The following is a 17,411-nucleotide window of genomic DNA, read 5'->3' as shown; positions in this document are numbered from 1 at the left end:
GAAAATATTGTGCATAAAGGACTGAAAGACTGAAGGAGCATTAGAAAGTCCAAAAGGCATTACCAAATACTCAAAATGGCCCTCAGGCGTATTAAATGCGGTTTTCCACTCATCACCCTGCTTTATCCGCACAAGATTATACGCACCGCGAAGATCTATCTTAGTGAACCACCTAGCCCCCTTAATGCGAGCAAACAAATCAGTCAATAATGGCAATGGATACTGATATTTGACTGTAATCTTATTCAGAAGGCGATAATCTATACAAGGCCTCAGGGAACCATCTTTTTTAGCCACGAAAAAAAAAACCTGCTCCCAGAGGGGACAAAGATGGACGAATATGTCCCTTTTCCAAGGACTCCTTAATATAATTCCGCATAGCAGTATGCTCTGGCACTGACAGATTAAATAAACGACCCTTAGGGAACTTACTGCCAGGAATTAATTCTATAGCACAGTCACAATCCCTATGAGGAGGGAGCGAATTGTGCTTAGGCTCCTCAAAAACATCCCGATAGACAAAAATGCAGGGACCTCAGAAGGAGTAGATGAAGCGATTGAAATCAGAGGTGCATTATCATGAACCCCCTGACATCCCCAGCTTAACACAGACATTGTTTTCCAATCCAGGACTGGATTATGAGTTTGTAACCATGGCAGACCAAGCACTAGTACATCATGTAAATTATACAGTACAAGGAAGCGAATCACCTCCTGATGAACGGGAGTCATGCGCATGGTCACTTGTGTCCAGTACTGCGGTTTATTCATAGCCAATGGTGTAGAGTCAATTCCCTTCAGAGGAATAGGAACTTCCAGAGGCTCCAGACTAAAACCGCAGCGTTTGGCAAATGACCAATCCATAAGACTCAGGGCAGCGCCCGAATCCACATAGGCATCTACGGAAATGGATGACAGTGAACAAATCAGAGTTACAGACAAAATGAACTTAGACTGCAGAGTACTAATGGCAAAAGATTTATCAACCTTTTTTATGCGTTTAGAGCATGCTGATATAACATGAGCTGAATCACCACAATAAAAACACAATCCATTTTTCCGCCTATAATTTTGCCGTTCACTTCTGGACTGAATTCTATCACATTGCATAGTCTCAGGTGCCTGTTCAGAAGACACCGCCAACTGGTGCACAGGTTTGCGCTCCCGCAAACGCCGATCAATCTGAATGGCCATAGTCATAGACTCATTCAGACCTGCAGGCGCAGGGAACCCCACCATAATATCCTTAATGGCCTCAGAAAGACCATCTCTGAAGTTAGCAGCCAGGGCGCACTCATTCCACTGAGTAAGCACCGACCATTTCCGAAATTTTTGACAATATACTTCCGCTTCATCATGCCCCTGAGAGAGGGCCAATAAAGCCTTTTCAGCCTGAATCTCCAGGTTAGGTTCCTCATAGAGCAATCCCAGTGCCAGAAAAAACGCATCCACACTGAGCAATGCAGGATCCCCTGGTGCCAATGCAAATGCCCAATTCTGAGGGTCGCCCCGCAGGAAAGATATTACAATCTTGACCTGCTGAGCAGGGTCTCCAGAGGAGCGAGATTTCAAAGAAAGAAACAATTTGCAATTGTTCCTGAAATTCAGGAAGGTAGATCTATCTCCAGAAAAAAACCTCTGGAATAGGAATTCTAGGTTCAGACATAGGAGTGTGAACAACAAAATCCTGTATGTTTTGAACTTTTGCAGCAAGATTATTCAGGCTGGAAGCCAAACTCTGGACATCCATGTTAAACAGCTAAGGTCAGAGCCATTCAAGGGTTAAGAGGAGGTAAGAAGCAGCTAGACAGCAATTAAGGGCTAGGCAGCAAAACTCTGAGGGGGAAAAAAAAAAAAAATAATAATTCCCTTCAACACTTCTTTTTCTCCTGCTTCAGCCCAAACAATTAACACTTTGTGGGCCGGCTATACTGTTATGGATCCCAATGGCTAGGAGATCGCACTGGACCAGCAAAAATAACTCAAATAACGGACGAGCTCTAGGGTGATGGAACCTGGGCTGACCGCTGCCCTACTCCTGACAAACACAACTAGAAATAGCCAGGGAGCGTGCCTACGTTGATTCTAGACGCCACGCGCCAGCCTAAGAGCTAACTAGCACTGCAGAGGAAATAAAGACCTAGCTTGCCTCCAGAGGAATAAACCCCAAAGGTATAGTTGCCCCCCACATGTATTGACGGTGAAAATGAGAGGAAGGCACGCACATAGATATGAAAAATAGAGTTAGCAAAACGAGGCCCGCTATAACTAGAAAGCAGAAGGATACAAAAGGGGTCTGAGCGGTCAGCAAAAAACCCTAATCAAAAACCATCCTGAGATTACAAGCACCCATGTGCCAACTCATGGAACATGGGGAGCACCTCAGCCCACTAGAGCTTCCAACTAGCATAGAGTAATATTTAGCAAGCTGGACAAAAAACAGAACAACTGAAAAGCATAACTTAGCTTATCCTGAGAGATCTGGAAGCAGGTAGTCAGAACCAAACTGAGCACATCTGAGTACATTGATAGCCGGCAAGGGAATGACAGGAAAGCCAGGTTAAATAGGAAACACCCAGCCTCTGATGGACAGGTGGAAACCAGAGACCGCAACCCACCAAAGTCACCCAGTACCAGTATTAACCACCAGAGGGAGCCCAAAAACAGAATCCACAACAGGCTGGCGTGCGGCATTTAGCTGAACAGGGCTCCCTGCTTATATCCTTTTGCCATTGAACTGTTAATTCTGCCATTTAACTGTTTATTTCCCTGTTTAAACTCTTTGCCTCCCTGCGTGGAGTATTCCTTGTTAAGTAAAATTGTTAACCCTTGCTCTGCCTCCTGTCCATCACTGCATCTAGCAACCTGCTCACACTTGGTGTAGTCGGCAGGATGCAGTCCATGGGCACAGATGTGGCAGACCAAGCGGTCATGGGTGCCCCAAGAGTCAGTATACAGGTGGGGGCAAATTTGAGCAACCTCCCAAAATTTACAGGGAGCAACACTCTGCTGGGAGACTGGACTGAGCAAGTTGGGTATGATGAAACTGCACCCCATGACCCCCGCAATGGAGGCCGAGGTTACACTGATGGCACTGGATAGAGAAGCAAGGTGCTCCATCATGCTATGGCCCCAGCATGAGCGAAACACCTTTACCAAGGTGTTACAAATCCTAGAAGTGATGCACAGGGACCCCACAGATGTTGGAGAGTAGTGCATGCACTTGTTTAGCCGAATCCAAAGGGAGGGAGGAGACTGTGACTGAATACATGAATGCGCTGCAAGAAATCCACGCTGCCATTGTGAGGCGGGATGATGTAGGCGTAGGACCCCCTGACATAGTTTTAAGACACCAGTTCGTGGCAGGCCTCAGAGATGTGCTGCTGAAGTAGGCCTAGCGTGAGCACCTGCAAGCTAATCCACGCATGACTATTTCAGGAGTGGGGGCAGAAGCACGCAAAAGCGAGAAAGAGAAGGGGACCACAGCCTTGGCAGGGATGGTCCGGAGCCACGAAGTACCTACCCAGAATACAGCAGAGCCAGAGTGGTCCAGCGAATTATGGCAGGGAATGCGGAAAGGCAGAAATCGAGAGCCTGAAGGAAGCCCTTGCTGCTACCTTGGAGTCCAACCCCATACCCCGGGGTAACTTACGGCAAGAAATGAAAAGTTAGAGAGATACGGAGCATAAGAAAAATTTCAACAGCAGCCCCCAAATTTAATCCCATATCGTGGGGTGAAGAGTTGCCCTACAAGAGCCAGCCTATGGCGAAGATTCGCTCACTCTTCTGAAGGTCATGCCCACTGGAGAGAACGCTGCCCCTGGGAGAAATGGTACGGTGAGAAGAGGGGAACCTCACCCAGAGCAAGGCAGAGCCATGCTGTCGGACTCCAAGAACAGAGGGAGAAAATGTCGACTGTCCACAGTGAGATGTCTGCTCTGTTCAGTCGCGTGGAGGCGAATCGGGTGGAACGCCGAATTGGACCCAATGGTCCCATCTGTGAGATTCAACCCAAAGGGGCACCTACCCAAACAGTCAACCGAAGTATGTAGCGTCCCTGCCTGCTACAAGATCCCAAAGGAGGGGAGAAAGTGTCAAGTGTCCCTGAAAAGCTCACTCCCATGGTTCCTGATGGTAATGAGGAAGAATCCCTTGCCTCATACCCTAAGATGGATAGTTCACTGCCCGCCAGCCCAAGGGAAGAACGCAGGTCTGAAGCTCCAGAGATAGCTGCTCCATTGAACTCAGATGTACTCCCATCCTCTACGACCCAATCTGACATTACCACTCAACCTGAAGTTCCGAGTACCCCTAATGAGCAAATTCAAGAGGAGCTTCACAGTACTCCTTGTGACCATGCTGGTGACTCGCCCCTGCAGAATGCACAGGACAATTTCTTTTGGCAGAATGTGGCACAAGAGAGGTAGGGCTGGATGCAAAAAATTGTGGGCATCGGTCCCACCTTCGAAAAACATAAAGGAGCACGAAGAACTCTTGCCCGTGGAATGACGAGCTAAAGGAGAGGGGAAGTGTAAGGAGGAAGACACAAAACAGCTGACATGTGCCGGGAAAGATGTGGGCTCTGGCGCTGAGGGAGGGATTCTGACGTGGCCATACTATTATGCCCAATGTCAGAAAAGGGTTAAAATTCCAGCGTTTAGAATTATTTAGAATAATTTTTGAACTTTTACCGCCATTAGGCTTTGTTCCCACAATAAGCTTTAGATGAATTTTTGATGTTGCAGATTTTCTGCAGTATTTTTGCACCTCTTATGTAAATTAGGTAACTTGCGTCTTCATGTTGCGTTTTTGAGCGCTTTTTTAAAATGTGTTTTTATTGCGTTTTTTGTCTTTTTGGTATGTCATATTTTAAATAAAGCTGCTTTGTTTCTCTATACTACCTGGTATTTGGCTTTGGCAAAACAGTCATGTGTGGATGAAATGCATTTTTGCAGCATATGCATTTTTTAACTACAGATTTTCTGTATCTAATGCAAGTTTATGGGGAAAATCTTCACATACAACTTAGCGTACACACAAGAGATATTAAAGTGTCGCAGATGTAAAAATGCACCGCAGGTCAGTTTGTGAAGTGTAAAAAGAAGCACAGTTGGCATGAAATTTCTATACATGTCATCCACTCGGTTAGAACTGTAAGACGCTGCATTTTTCTGTGCAGCAAAAAAAAAATACAACTTAAAAAAATCACCAAAAACTTATCTTACAACACAGCCTTAATGTCACCATGATGTGTACAAGTCAATTGTGAAACAAACTGAAATTATTTTCAGGGGGAAAATAAAAATAAAACTAAAATAGATTTGTTACATAAGTGTGAACAGCATCTTTTAATTAGGAATGTGGCTGTGATCAGAAAATTAGACAATGATATGTAAACTCAGGTTAAACAGCAGTCAGTACATGGCTGCCATCATTTATAGTGATTCTGATTAATCACATGTAAAATGTTTAGCTGTTCTGAAAGGATTTTCCAGACATTTTCTTAGTGGCATTTTACAGCAAAAGGCATGGTCCGTAAACAGCTGACAACACAGCAAGTGGATCACATTGTTGAAAGTTATCAGAAGACTACAAAAGGTACTAGATCTACAAAGGAACACTGTGAAGATTGTCATCAACACATTGATAGGGCTAGCGGAATGCACCAAATAATTAGAAGGATAGTATAAGGTGCGTTAACAGCCCAGTCCACCATGCAGAGATGGAACCTGCTGCTGAGTAATGACGGACTATATAGCGGTATAATGTGGATACACACACAGGTTAGCTTCACCCAGTATGAAGGAAGCGAACCCTGTTGCGTCACAGGGCCGTGGTACCGCACAAAGAGCGCAAGTAAAGAGTCACAGAACTCTGTCCCAAGACTCAGGGAAAGAGTTCCTCTAGACCTCTTGTGCTCAACACTGCTACTGGGGTTCAGAGATTAACAGAAATAAAAATTTAATGCACAAAAGTGCGTGCAGTGCCGCTCTGGCGGACGCCACTAACCACCCAGACTTGGGCCAGGAAAGCACTCTATTAGCGCTTGGCACTGCACTGGCGGTCACTGCTATCAGACGCTGTATCGTGTGCTAGCTGTGTGGGATAGCACTGTCAGGTGCTAGGTAGCTTCCACCATTCGCGAACAGTCAACAACACTAGGGATGGGAATGATTCGGATCTTTCATCCATTGACAGGCATACATCCACACACATTAATAAGTTTATACTAGCGCATGGCCATGTGGCCATGCGAGCCTTTTATAGCAGAAGCTCTCCAGGACCTTCCTAGTGGTCCAATAGGAGCTGCTACAGGACCTGAGCATGTGACCCCCGACCTCCAATGAGAGGTCGTCCCTTGGGCATGCTCAGAAGAAGAAAAGCAGGACTTAGTCTCAGGAGCGCCTGCTCGCTGCTGATCAGTACTTTTTACAATGGCTGAGCCTGGAAGGACAGTAGTAACCACTGCACAGTATCAGCTTGAGCCAGATGCTGGGACCGACATCTCTGCTGAGCAGGCTCCACTGCGGCTGGAGAAGAATGGGAGACTGCAGTGGAGATGGTTTGAGAATCCCCCTGTGCAGAGGCGGGAACTCGACACCTAACAGACGTGGTTTAAATTTGGCACAGCAGTGATGCTACCTAGAATTCGACAGTTGTCTAAAAATTTAAGAAAATACAAGAAGAAAATTGATTTAAGTTGCTATTAAGAGGCTTACAGCAACATTAAAGTAGATACAAGAATTTTTGGAAAGTACTGGTTGTGTCCTGCATATGACAACAATCTTCCATATTTTGCATATATGTCTGATCTGTGAGAAAGTGGTAAGAGAGAAGCCTTTTTTTTACAAAGACAATAATCCAAGTTCGGCTATGCTTTGCCAAAACCTACGTCAAGTCTGCCAAAAACATATAGAAAAAAAATGTCATGGTCTGTTGAGGCCAAGGTTGATTTTTTTTGGCCATAGTTCCAAAAGTAAGTTTGGTGCATACTCACAGTGAAGCATGGCAGAGGCAACATTATTCTTTAAGGCTCTTTTCTGCAGCTGGAACTGGAGTGTTAGTCATAGTAGAGGGAATTATGAACAGTTTCAAATATCAGTTAATTTTGCAACAAAGCATTCAGGCCTTTGTTAAAAAGCTGAAGATTAAGAGAAATTTCACCATTCATCATGACAACGTACCTAAGCATACCTCCAAGTCAATGAAAGAATGGATTCACCAAAAGATCAAAAATATTTAGAATTGAGAGTCCTCAGTGGAGATCAAAGAATTGGAATAGCCCAGCCAGACCCTAGAGCAGAACCCAAGTGAAAAATCTGTGAGATAACCTGATTAGGGCGCAGATGTCCTCATAATCGGACAGATTTGGAGCTACTGCAAGGAAGAGGGGGCAAAGATTGCCAATTCTAGATGTGCCATACTGATAGACTCCTACTCAATAAGACTGAATGCTGTCACAAATTCAAAAGTTACTCTAAAAAAGTATCAATTTAAGGGTGTGAATATTTATACAATTGCATTATTTTTCTTCCTTATTTTATTATTTGCCGTGGACGACTGAAGTATCCTGTGCTGCTGGATGAAAGACAAGCCCCGATGGGATATGGAATATTGGTTTAATGTTAACACGTTTTAGATTCACGCTGACTCCTTCTTCAGGACTACCGCAAATGTTTGTGATTGTCCTGAAGAAGGAGTTGGTTTGACTTTGAAATGCGTTGACATTAAACCAACATTCCATATCCCATCATGGCTTGTCTTTCATCCAGCAGCGCCGGATACTTCCATCATCTGTGGCAAGTTTCATATACAATTCCCTAAAATCTATGTATTTCTAGGGGTTGCATCCTACATAACCCCATAAGGTGAGCAGAGTTACTTATTGATCCTCATTTACTACTTCTATAAGATCTTATTGCGCTTTTGCGTTTTTTATCCTATATCTTTATTTTGGCTTTTTAATTGTGGTATGTAGATTTTTTTATATCCACTACCTTTCTATGTACATAAATATATATAAGCCACCACTATAAATCATCCGCTAGATGTAATATATATAGTGCTGCAGATTTTGCTCGTAAATAGAAAGTCTAGAATCGATTTCTGGCTATTATTATAATAAGGGAACCCTATAGTCTTCATTAACTTGACTGACATATTGCATTTGTCTGCAAAATTTAGGATACTACCGACTAGTCGGAATGTTGCGTCTCTTTTGCTGTAGCTGGGAAAGAACCAGATAAATAGACAGTCAGCATAGTAATAAAACATATGAAATCTCTGTTCTTTTTCCCGAGCAGTGAATCCATTCACCTCAATGTTTCATGGAGGCCCATCTCTTCTCTGGCATTACTGTTATCAGTAGGACTTTTACATCTTATTAAATAATATGGCTGAATAGGATGATAAAGATGACAGCGGAGTGATAAACGGGCTTCCTGACTGTGCTGTTCAGGAGCAGCTGTATCCCTGGAGCTTAAAATCCCACTCAGGCTGGACTGTCTGGAGCCATGGACTGACCTCAGCGTTGCCTTCTGACTACTGCTGGCTGACATATAAGATCACCGCTCCATGAACTGCTGACTCCTTACAGCTCGCTCAATTTCCCTTCAATACACAGTGTGTAATGCAGATTTGCCACATGGAAGGAAATGTCTCATCAGAAAGTGACAAATCATTTACATCAAGTTTTCATCAATTAAAAAATGGCTTTTTAATGTGGCTACTCAATAGAAAAAATATTAAAATACTCCAGTTTTCATACACAGGGCAGTCATAATATGACACTTAAAGTCACATTTAACAAACCAATCACACCTCAGCTTTTGCTCGTTATAGGGGTATTCCCATCTTCAAGATCTTCTCCCAATATGTAATAGGTGTAATCAAGGTTTTAGAAAAAACCTCCAGCAGTGTAGGAGTTAATTATGGCAGCTGACACCCGGCACTCAGTGCCAGAAGTGGTGCCCATACTTTAACCCTCAAAAATACTGCGATTTCAGCATTTAGGAGGCATGCAGATGGAGGGAGCCCCCTCTGAACTGCGAACGGTGCCCCCGCAACATCATCACGAGGGCCCGATCGTTTCCAGGGTGACCCGATGTCATCATGAGGACATCCAGGTCACCAGACACTGGCAAGTTAGTTAAATCATGTGCAGTGCATGATCTAACTAACTTGTGTCTGCAGGGCTGACAGCTCTAATGCAATCAGATTGCAGAAAGTGAAAGTGCCATAAAGGGACTAAGTAAAAAAAAAGTTTTAAAAAAGTTAAAAAAATTATAAAGATAGAAAAAAAAATCACAAATAATAATAAAAAATTAAAAAGTATATTGTACCCATAAATAAATATTTTTAATGAAAAAAACAAAATAAACAATAAAAGTACACATATTTGGTATCATTACAGAATGACTTGACATATATACAGTAACTGTCCCACCAGTTAACTCTTTCAGTGAACACTGTAAAAAAGGTAATAAAAAAATGAGGGAAAAAATTATGCTTTTTCATCATACCACCAAACAAAAAGTGAAATAAATTGTGATAAAAAAAGAATGGAAATAAAGAACGTAAATAAAAATGGTACTACTGAAAATGACATCCTGTACCACAAAAAAACAAGCCATCATGCAGCTCAATCAGTGGAAAAAATGATGTAGCTCCCAGAATAAAGCATGCAAAAATAATAATGTTTCGCTAAAATAGTTTTTATTGTGTAATAGCCCCAAAACACGAAAAAATTATATAAATGTGGTATTGCTGTAATCGTACTGTCCTGACAAATAAAGCTGTTGTATGAATTTTTGCCACACATGAAACAGCATAAACTCCCCCCACAAAAGAAAAAAACAATTCCTGCTGGTATTTGATCATTCTGCTCCCAAAAATTTAAATAGAAAGAGATCAAAAAATGTCATATGCCCGAAAATGGTACCAATAAAAAAAATCAACTATAGGCAGAAATATGGACAAATTATAGCTGTCAAAATATGGAGATGCGAGAGTTTTTGCAAAAAATAGCATCTTTTAGTACGTGCCTGCAGCCAAACATAAAAACACAATATAATCTGGTATTGCTGTAATTGCATTGACCCGAAGAATAAAGTCATTTAACCCCTTAAAGGGAACCTGTCACCTGAATTTGGCGGGACCAGTTTTGGGTCATATGGGCGGGGTTTTCGGGTGTTTGACCCTTTCCTTACCCGCTGGCTGCATGCTGGCCGCAATATTGGATTGAAGTTCATTCTCTGTCCTCCGGAGTACACGCCAGCGCAAGGCAATATAACTCTGGAACGCTTCAACTGATCTTGGCGATTCTGACAATGTTTTCTCGTGACATATTGTATTTCATGATAGTGGTAAAATATCTTCGATATAACTTGTGTTTATTTGTGAAAAAAAAACGGAAAATTGGCAAACATTTGGAAAATTTCACAATTTTCCAACTTTTAATTTTTATGCCCTTAAATCACAGAGATATGTCACACAAAATACTTAATAAGTAACATTTCCCACATGTCTACTTTACATCAGCACAATTTTGGAACCAACATTTTTTTTTATTAGGGAGTTATAAAGGTTAAAATTTGACCAGCAATTTCTCATTTTTACAACACCATTTTTTTTTAGGGACCGCATCTCATTTGAAGTCATTATGAGGGGTCTATATGATAGAAAATAACCAAGTGTGACACCATTCTAAAAACTGCACCCTTCAAGGTGCTCAAAACCACATTCAAGAAGTTTATTAACCCTTCAGGTGTTTCACAGGAATTTTTGGAATGTTTAAATAAAAATGAACATTTCACTTTTTTTTCAAACAAAATTTATTTCAGCTCCAATTTGTTTTATTTTACCAAGGGTAACAGGAGAAAATGGACCCCAAAAGTTGTTGTACAATTTGTCCTGTGTACGCTGATACCCCATATGTGGGGGTAAATCACTGTTTGGGCGCATGGCAGAGCTCGGAAGCGAAGGAGCGCCATTTGACTTTTCAATGCAAAATTGACTGAAATTGACATGGGATGCCATGTTGCGTTTGGAGAGCCCTTGATGTGCCTAAACATTGAAACCCCCCACAAATGACACCATTTTGGAAAGTAGCCCCCCTAAGGAACTTATCTAGATGTGTGGTGAGCACTTTGACCCACCAAGTGCTTCACAGAAGTTTATAATGCAGAGCCGTAAAAATAAAAAATCATATTTTTTCACAAATATGATCTTTTCACTCCCAATTTTTTATTTTCCCAAGGGTAAGAGAAAAAATGTGGACCACAAAAGTTGTTGTGCAATTTGTCCTGAGTATACTGATACCCCATATGTGGGTGTAAACCACTGTTTGGGCGCATGGCAGAGCTCGAAGGGAAGGAGCGCCATTTGACTTTTCAATGCAAAATTGACTGGAATTGAGATGGGATGCCATGTTGCGTTTGGAGAGCCCCTGATGTGCATAAACATTGAAAACCCCCACAAGTAACACCATTTTGGAAATTAGACCCCTTAAGGAACTTATCTAGATGTGTGGTGAGCACTTTGACCCAACAAGTGCTTCACAGAAGTTTATAATGCAGAGCCGTAAAAATAAAAAATCATATTTTTTCACAAAAATGAAATTTCGCCCCCAATTTTTTATTTTCCCAAGGGTAAGAGAAGAAATTGGACCACAAAAGTTGTTGTGCAATTTGTGCTGAGTACGCCAATACCCCATATGTGGGGGTAAACCACTGTTTGGGCGCATGGTAGAGCTCGGAAGGGAAGGTGCGCCGTTTGACTTTTCAATGCAAAATTGACTGGAATTGAGATGGGATGTCATGTTACGTTTAGAGAGAACCCCTGATGTGCCTAAACATTGAAACCCCCCACAAGTGACACCAGTTTGGAAAGTAGACCCCCTAAGGAACTTATCTAGATGTGTGGTGAGCACTTTGACTTACCAAGTGCTTCACAGAAGTTTATAATGCAGAGCCGTAAAAATAAAAAATCATATTTTTTCACAAAAATGATATTTTCGCCCTCAATATTTTATTTTCCCAGTGGTATGAGAAGAAATTAGACCCCAAAGGTTGTTGTGCAATTTGTCCTGAGTACGCTGATACCTGATTTGTGGGGGTGAATGACTGTTTGGGCGCATTGCAGAGCTCGGAAGGGAAGGAGCGCCATTTGACTTTTCAATGCAAAATTAACTGGAATTGAGATGGGACACCATGTCGGATTTGGAGAGCCCCTGATGTGCCTAAACATTAAAACCCCCCACAAGTGACACCATTTGGAAAGTAGACCCCCTAAGGAACTTATCTAGATGTGTTTTGAGAGCTTTGAACCCCCAAGTGTTTCACTACAGTTTATAACGCAGAGCCGTGAAAATAAAAATTAATTTTTTTTCCACTAAAATTATTTTTTAGCCCCCAGTTTTGTATTTTCCCAAGGGTAACAGTTGAAATTGGACCACAACAGTTGTTGTCCAATTTGTCCTGAGTACGCTGATACCCCATATGTTGGGGGGAACCATCGTTTGGGTGCATGGCAGAGCTCGGAAGGGAAGGAGCGCCATTTGGAAAGCAGACTTAGATGGATTGGTCTGAAGGCGTCACGTTGCATTTGCAGAGCCCCTGATGTACCCAAACAGTAGAAACCCCCATAAGTGACCCCATATTGGAAACTAGACCCCCCAAGGAACTTATCTAGATGTGTTGTGAGAACTTTGAACCCCCAAGTGTTTCACTACAGTTTACAACGCAGAGCCGTGAAAATAAAAAATCTTTTTTTCCCGCAAAAATGATTTTTAGCCCCCCAAATTTTTATTTTCCCAAGGGTAACAAGAGAACTTGGACCCCAAAAGTTGTCCAATTTGTCCAGAGTACGCTGATACCCCATATGTTGGGGTAAACCCCTGTTTGAGCACACGGGAGAGCTCGGAAAGGAAGGAGCACTGTTTTACTTTTTTAATGCAGAATTGGCTGGAATTGAGATCGGATGCCATGTCGCGTTTGGAGAGCTGGCGCATTTGTTTGGAGGCTTCAGCAGGTAACCATCTCTGCTTTTTTCTCTGTCGCGTTTGGAGAGCCCCTGATATGCCTAAACATTGGAAACTCCCCAATTCTAACTGAAACCCTAATCCAAACACGTCCCTAACCCTAATCCCAATGGTAACCCTAACCACACCCCTAACCCTGACACACCCCTAACTCTAATCCCAACCCTAATCCCAACCTTAAATGTAATCCAAACCCTAACCCTATCTTTAGCCCCAACCCTAACCCTAACCCTAGCCCTAACCCTAACCCTAACACTAGCCCTAACAGAAAAATGGAAATAAATACATTTTTTTAATTTTATTATTTTTCCCTAACTAAGGAGGTGATGAAGGGGGGGTTTGATTTACTTTTATAGCGTTTTTTATATCGAATTTTTATGATTGACAGCTGTCACACAATAAAAGACGCTTTTTATAGCAAAAAAGTTTTTGCATCTCCACATTTTGAGAGCTATAATTTTTCCATATTTTGGTCCACAGAGTCATGTGAGGTCTTCTTTTTTGTGGGACAAGTTGTCGCTTTTATTGGTAACATTTTCGGGCACGTGACATTTTTTGATTGCTTTTTATTCCGATTTTTGTGAGGCAGAATGACCAAAAACCAGCTATTCATGAATTTCTTTTGGGGGGGTGTTTATACTGTTCCACGTTTGGTAAAATTAATAAAGCAGTTTTATTCCTTGGGTCAGTACGATTACAGCGATACCTCATTTATATCATTTTTTTATGTTTTGGCGCTTTTAAACGATAAAAACTATTTTATAGAAAAAATAATTATTTTGACATAGCTTTATTCTGAGGACTATAACTTTTTTATTTTTTTGCTGATGATGCTGTATGGTGGCTCGTTTTTTGCGGGACAAGATGACGTTTTCAGCAGTACCATGGCTATTTATATCTGTCTTTTTGATCGCGTGTAGTGTTGAGCATTCCGATACCGCAAGTATCAGGTATCGGAATTCCGATACCGAGTTCCGATACTTTTGTGGTATCGGGAATCGGTATCGGATCCATATTAATGTGTAAAATAAAGAATTAAAATAAAAAATATTGATATACTCACCTCTCCGGAGGCCCCTGGACATCACCGCTGGTAACCGGCAGCCTTCTTTGCTTAAAATGAGCGCGTTTAGGGCCTTCCATGACATCACGGCTTCTGATTGGTCGCGTGCCGCTCATGTGACCGCCATGCGACCAATCAGAAGCCGCGACGTCATTCTCAGGTCCTAAATTCCTAATTCTAGGAATTTAGGACCTGAGAATGACATCGCGGCTTGTGATTGGTCGCGTGGCGGTCACATGAGCGGCACGCGACCAATCAGAAGACGTGACGTCATGGAAGGCCCTAAACGCGCTCATTTTAAGCAAAGAAGGCTGCCGGCTAACAGCGGTAAGGTGCAGGGGCCTCCGGAGAGGTGAGTAAATCAATATTTTTTATTTTAATTCTTTATTTTACACATTAATATGGATCCCAGGGCCTGAAGGAGAGTTTCCTCTCCTTCAGACCCTGGGAACCATCAGGATACCTTCCGATACTTGGTGTCCCATTGACTTGTATTGGTATCGGGTATCGGTATCGGCGATATCAGAATACTTTTCGGGTATCGGCCGATACTATCCGATACCGATACTTTCAAGTATCGGACGGTATCGCTCAACACTAATCGCATGTTATTCCACTTTTTGTTCAGCGGTATGATAATAAAGCTTTGTTTTTTGTTTTTTTTGTTTTTTACGGTGTTCACTGAAGGGGTTAACTAGTGGGACAGTTTTATAGGTTGGGTCATTACGGACGCGGCGATGCTAAATATGTGTACTTTTATTGTTTTTTTTATTTAGATAAACAAATGTATCTATGAGAATATTTTTTTTCCTTTATTTAGGTTTTTTTTTTTTACACATGTGGAAATTTTTTTTGAAGCTTTTTTACTTTGTCCCGGGGGGGACATCACAAATCGCTGATCTGACAGTTTGCACAGCACTCTGTCAGGTCAGAGATCTGACTTACAGCGCTGCAGGCTTACCAGCGCCTGCTCTGAGCAGGCGCTTGGTAAGCCACCTCCCTGCAGGACCCGGATGCAGCCCCATGGCCATCTTGGATCCGAGCACCTGCAGAGAGAGGAGGTAAGAGATGTTCGGAGCAACGCAATCACATCGCGTTGCTCCGAGGGTCTCAGGGAAGCATGCAGGGAGCCCCCTCCCTGAGCGATGCTTCCCTATACCGCCAGAACACTGCGATCATGTTTGATCGCAGAGTGCCGGGGGTTAATGTGCCGGTGGCGGTCCGTGACTGCTCCTGGCACATAGTGCCGGATGTCAGCTGCGATAGTCAGCTGACACTTGGCCGCAATCGGCCGCGCTCCCCCCATGAGCGCGGCCGATCGCATATGACGTACTATCCCGTCACTGGGAATTAAGTCCCAGGTCACCTTGACGGGATAGTACATCATATGGGATTAAGGGGTTAATAACTTTTACTGCATGAGCAACTGTGTACAAAATACATAAAAGCAATTCTTCACCTACTGTTGATTTGTTCATTCTGCCTCCCAAAGATTGCTGTAAGGCTCGGCTCGCGTAGGCTCTGTGCTGGGCACTTAATCCAGGGTTTCTGTGTAAATCTCTGAAACATGTGATTCAGACATAACTACTGGTGGAAGATTCCCTATAATGTGACAGATGGAGGTCCTGTGGACACTGTCTGGCCTATGATCCGGCGGTGTCAGTTTTTTTAAGCATACATAAAAGTGCTATCTGCAACAGATTTGTGCACTTCTGAAAAGAAGGACACCGCTGAACAGAGGCCAGACACAGCCCAGAGTAGAGTAACTCTGCTGACTCATAATAAATGGATCCATCAGCAGTTTCATCTGAATCATGTCACTCGGAGATTTAGATGGAAACCCCGATGTACTCGTAAGTGCTCAACATAGAGAGCAGGATAAATGTGATCCAAAATGTTATATAAAATGTTTCTAACAAAAGCTTCAAATCAATCCACAAAAAAAAATCCCCACTCAGGTCTGTCATCTGTCAATGGAAAAATAGGAGACTTCCACATTATTGGTAGTACAAAGGCTCTGGAAAAGCAAAATGGCTCCTCAACTCCAAAAGAAATCCCACTGGTGCTGTGCTCCCAAATCCAAATACCTCTCTACATTCTGAGTCCCACAGTGTGCCTAAATTACATTTAGTGTCTACATGTTTAGCATTTCTGTAGCGATGAAAGTCAGCCCAATTTTTGTGTGCATGTCGTCAAAACTGGGCACAATTTTCTGGTCACTACAACGTACTGGTCACTACAACGTTCTGGTCACTACAAAGTACTGGTCACCACAAACTACTGGTTGCTACAACGTACTAGTCACTACAACAGCAGTTTGAAATTTTCACTCAGCAACATCCAACATCCACTGCTGCTTGTTTCTAGAAAACACCACGGAGTCAAAATCATCACTACATATGCAAAATAATTCCCAAATGGGTATAAATTCAAAAATGGGATCACTTGAAGGGGGATTCTGTTGTTCTAGCACTTAGGGGCTCTGTATATGGAGTCGGCAAACAGGAGGCAAATAGCACTTTGTCCCTCCCAAGTCTTGCCGTTGAAGCATTCTAAAGTTATTACCACATAAAGTGACACTGGTCAGAATTGTAAATTTTGGCCTGGTAATGAAGGTGCAAACAGGTTTGGGGGGGGTACAAGGGTTAAAGGCACCAACTGTAGAACCTCAATAAATATTCTGAACAAAGTATAGTTGTGGCACTTCTACACTCATAAAAGTTCTGTACAGTGCAAAACGTGCTAAAAATTGCAAACAGGGTCATCCATACACCCTTCAGGGCACCAACTATTGTACCTCATTCAAATATTGTGAACAAAGTGTAGTTGTGGCACTTCTACACTCATAAAGGCTCAGCACACAGTGCAAAGCCAGGAAAAAATTATAAGCAGGCTCATCCTAGACCATTGAAGGCAACAACGAAGGGCAGCATTAAAATATTAAGAAAGTGTAGTTGATGTGCTCCTGCACTCATAAAAGCCCTGAAAAAATGATAAGGAGGTTAATATTGTCATCCATAGACCATTAAAGCAACAAAAGCAGGGCCTCATTCAAATATTGAAGATTAAAAACACTTTATGTGCTGCTGTCATCTGGTGTTGTGGAAAAGTTGGGTCTAATCCAAGCTTTGTTCATTTTTATTAGAGTGAGTCTGTCAGCACTTTCTGTTGATAGGTGAAAGTGACTGTAATGACCCACTTAGCAGCACTAAAACCCCACTTATACAAAACGCTAGCATCAGGACAGCACAAGACCTCCAAGGCATAGAAGGACTGTTCGTACCAGGTGTCTAGCTTTGAAACCCAGTA

This window comes from Ranitomeya variabilis, chromosome 2 (assembly GCF_051348905.1).
Source record: "Ranitomeya variabilis isolate aRanVar5 chromosome 2, aRanVar5.hap1, whole genome shotgun sequence".
In the NCBI taxonomy this organism is placed as follows: Eukaryota; Metazoa; Chordata; class Amphibia; order Anura; family Dendrobatidae; genus Ranitomeya; species Ranitomeya variabilis.
The sequence above is the reverse complement of the archived record's forward strand: the minus strand, read 5'-3'. Positions refer to the sequence as shown.